Raw genomic sequence first — 5,081 nt, forward strand, 5'->3', positions numbered from 1 at the left:
ATATATATATATATATATATATATATATATATGCCATACCGTCAAAACCTAAATATCTGATGCCTAATCCTCTGTTAAGTGAACCGATGAACCAAATATTGTTTTTTTAATCCTGACTTCGTGCTATTACTTCCTACATCCAATTCAATTAAGTTTTATCCAATTACCGCACTCAGAACCAAAATGGTCAAAACTACTAGAATTCTCGGATTCTAAGAGAGCACTAGCTCACTAAATAGGTCTTACACTAAAAAGCTCTGTAATTTTGGATTTTTGTAAAATACTCTGATATTGATTTTGGTAAAATTAGCAATAAAATAAATATGGTTTTATAATAAATGATAAAAATTTTAAAAAAGAGGTAATTTTTCCCTAATGACCTATAGCATGGCATAAAAACCATCATTTGAATTTTTTACCAAATGCATGGTAATAAGAACTGCAATTTTGATAACCTGAATTTCCAGTACACCGCTACATTTATAAACAGAAAAATTAATTTAATCAATGTTTTTTTACCATATTAATGTTTTTTTAACCATATAGTATGGTAATTTTTCCGAGCATTGTTACGATGATTTTGAAATTTGACTGCGATTTGACTGTACAATTAAATAGTTAAAATCAAAATTTATCAAAGATTTTTTTTCATGATGTTCGATTGCTATGATAGAAAAATAAATACAAGTAATTGTTTTTATTAAACATTAATTTAGCCACTAATAGTTTTGAGTAATTTTACTCATACCATATTGTTTAAATATTTACTACTAAATAGTAAAATTGTATACAGATTAACTAAAATTTTCGATGTGTCTCTGGTTAATAAATTGTTAGGGTTCTATTATAATTATCTTTTAATCAGTTGTGTTTTCCATAATAAAGGTATGTATGGGGGGTCAGAATATCTCTACATCGTAAAAAGTAACTGTAAATTCTGCAGAAAGATCATTTTTTTTAACAGAGAAAAATTATTTATGTATAAATACAGATTTTTTCAGTTTTTAATTGTCACACACCCGTTGCAAAAACTCCCAGTTCTTTTAACAGACTTTCTCCGTACATTTGACTGTTTGAAGCTGTTTTTCACAAAACAGTTTTTATCTGTTCTTCACCCTATTCATAAGCGGACTTTATATGTTTTAAATAAGTTTTATATAAGTTTGAAAGTATATAAGTCTTAGATATAGCAAGTATAAGGAGTATATAAGTTTTGCTTACAGTAGGATAACTTTTTACAAATCATTTTGCACTTATTTTCTATACTTTCTCTTATTTTCTAAAATTATTTTATTCTGTTGAATATCATACAAGTAAAATTAGTAAGTTAATTTTTTTAAGGTTGGGTCAATGTAGTTTAAAACGTTTTTACACTTGAATTTATTTCAATAAGTAATGCTTTAAAGATAAGGACAGTTTAAGATTTTTTCTTATTAACAACAAGAGTGAACCAAGAGCTTCCGTGTCTCTGTGGACAGAGCACTCGCATCCGAATGAAGTGACCCGGGTTGAAACCTGGCGTTAACTAGTCATACGAATTCTGTTCTAGGCTCGCACTGACCACAATGTTGACGTAGTCATTTTGTGCAGTTGTATTTTTTTTAAATGACTTTTTTGTTAAAATGAGAATTTCATGTCAAAATAACATTGCTTGTTGAAATGGCAGTTTGCTTAAAAACAAGCATTCAATATTTTTTTGAAGAACTTATCTTTGCTGTTTTGAAAAATATTTTATTTTATGATCTATTAACATAGTCAAAAAGGTTTAATCTTCTTAAGAGTTTCTAAGTTGCATTTCAAAAATTTATTTATTAGCAGATCATGTTTAATTTCCATTTTTTATTTATTTTTCTTCTATTGGCAATGACATTTTATGTATTTATGTCACTACTGTTCAAATAGTTTTTTTAAAGTATTCCTGAAAACAATTGAAATAAATACTCATTAGAAATATGTTTAAATTTATAAAGGGACATTCATTTATAAATAATTCACTATTTTTTACTTCTAATTTATACTAATGAGAAAATTTACTTCAAATTCTTTAAAACAATACTTTTATCTAAGCGTCTAAAATTCTTCAAACTAACAAACAAAAGAAATTTGATTTATTTTAGACTTAATCACCTAACGATTTCAAAATGGAGACTCATTATAAAGACTTATGAGCAACAATTAGCTAAAAGGAAAATTTCAAAGCGATTCTGAAACTCATTGATTTTTGTTGGAAAAGTCGTCGGAAAATAATGAAAATGTCCCAGTTATTTGGATTTAAAATCAATTACCTTAATTTTGTTTAAAGGTAACCAATGAAGCAATTTTACTAATTTCCACAAATCAATTTATGTTGCATAACATCTTAAAATTAATAAATCGTTATTTTCATGACTAATTGTTATTTCTAAAGATCTTTTTAAAATCTGATAAGACTTTAAAATCATATTGGTTCTCTTCCTTTCCATTATGCAATACTTTTAATGCATTCTGTAAGAAGAAAAATATCATGTTATTATTTATTCCATCAGAAACGCCGACATTATTTTAAGAAATGTTAATTACTTAATTAAAATCTATCATTATTACACATGCAAAAAAAGCTAAACTAAAAAACATGCGAGGAAAAAACATAGAGGCGTCCATTTCAAGCAACAATTAATTTTATAAGTAATTTGGTAATTAACTTTACTTGTGTTTCACAAAAAAATTGAAATATGAATGATGTGTAATTTGATAGAAACTTTTTTAGAGTTAGAATATTTTTTTGCCCTATTTTAAAGAATTAAAATGTAGACAGAATGTAAATAGTATAAAGGAAACAATTATTAAAAAGATTAAATTATTTTTAGCTCATATTACAATAAAAAATATCCAGTTTTATACTTTAATTCTGTAAAGTATTTTTGATTTTAAAAGGAACTAAAAAGAAACGTTTCAAAGATATTATAGTAAAAGTAAGTTGAAGGAAAAATAATGATTAAGAGGAAATCTTTTTAATCAATCAATGTATACATCAATGCAAAAATTGAGAGTATTTTTTTATATATGTAAATAATGTATGAGGCAGAATTGTAACAAACATGAATTAAATTAAATTTAATTTAATTAAAAGTGTCCAAATAGTAGATAATAATAATTTGTTATTGTAATTCAATTATACTTTTTGTTCTCTGTAATTTTGCCGCATACTGCTGGTGGAACTTACTTATTGACCTTACTTACTGACATCACTTCAAGGCGAAAAACAAATTTCGATAAGATTACCATGGTAATATTTATGATAAAAAAAAATTAAAAATAACAATTCTGATTAATAAAACTAAAACTCTGATTAATAAGGTATTTAAGCCATTCATATGGTAACGGTGCCCCAGAAATTCTGGTTTGCATTTAGTAAAAAATCCGAAGCTAAAAATTAAATTTATCTAAATAAATTTGTTTTAATTCCATACACTAAAGCATCATGATAAAATTATTAAATTTAACAATATTAACATAATCACACATTATAAAACCGTATCTTATTGTTAATTTCAGCAGCATCATAATCGAAGAACTTCGTAAAAAATTACCTACATTTTCGGTGCTCTTATAGAGCCAGTATCGATGTAAGTTTTAACATATTCTGGTAGTTTATATCTTATTTCTTCTCAGTGTTGTTTTAAATAGGTTAGGCCATGCATTTAAGAAACATATTTATAGATTTCTTCCTTCAAAATACCACAATACAAATGCTAAAAAACAAATTATTAATACATTGAAATGCAATTATTCAAATTCATACAAATTAAAATACAATTATTAATAATTAAATACCCATTGTGGTGGTCCTGAAGGAGTGGATACCACTTCTGGAGAACCACACTAGGTCTGCTCATCGGGAAGACTGATTGTGCAGCTCATTGGAAATTAAAAAAAAATATTAATTAAATACATCTTTAAAATACAAATGCATTTCTTTTATGTCATTTTTACTGTTTAAATAAAGTATATTGGCTCCAACGAATGAGCTCTATATGGCAACGCGAAAGATTTGGATAGTCACTACAAGAAAAATTTTAAGTAATTACAAACAAGCTGTGCACTGAATTTGGATTTCATCGATTTCGAGAAGCCTTCAAATTTTTAAGCCAAACTCTTAGAGATTGATTATCAAGCTCATTATTAGAAAGATTAGAGATCGACATTGAAAAGCAATTTGAATGCGTGTTGCAATTGAACACATATTTCATATATTATTTCATATACATATTCACATATTTCATATATTATTTCATATACATATACACATATTTCATATATTATTTCATATACATATACACATATTTCATATACATACACATATTTCATATACACACAAATATTTCATATATTTCATCTATTTCATATACATATACACATATTTTATATATTTCATACATTATTTCAAATATATATATATACACATATTTCATATATATATATACACATATTTCATATATATATACACATATTTCATATATTTCATATAAGTTTTTCATCTATATTTTTATGTTCGCATAATTGTAAACTTATAGCAATATCCTCTCAAAAATTAAAGTATCAATGAAACAGTTGAAAAATATAATTAATTTTAACTATACTGACATTTCAAATGTCTAATAAAGTTTCAAATCATTTAAATAGAGATCACTGCGTTTAGCAAAACAGTTGTTGCGTAAATAGATAAAAAAAGTATCTGCTCCACAGAACATCAAAACAGCAACCGAGTTTTGATTTCTTTTAATAGACTAGCAACTAAATAGTTATATTTTTTTTGAAATTTTTTATATAAAACCTTTTTCTTTTTAATTTATATCAGAATTTTCAACTATCAAAATTTTTCACAATTTGTTCAGGTATAGTCCAGTATGGGTTAGAAGTGTAAAATTAAGTCTTAATATATTAAAAAGATAAAATAAACTATAAATGTGTTCAGATGATAGACAAAATGTTTGAAGTATTAGATTAAATAATTTAAATTGTTTTCTCACTGGCCATTCTAACAGTTCAAAGTTATTGATTATAAAAATAAATGTCAATTTAACGACTAAATGTTGGGCGCC

The sequence above is a fragment of the Parasteatoda tepidariorum genome, chromosome 1, assembly GCF_043381705.1.
Source record: "Parasteatoda tepidariorum isolate YZ-2023 chromosome 1, CAS_Ptep_4.0, whole genome shotgun sequence".
Taxonomy (NCBI): Eukaryota; Metazoa; Arthropoda; class Arachnida; order Araneae; family Theridiidae; genus Parasteatoda; species Parasteatoda tepidariorum.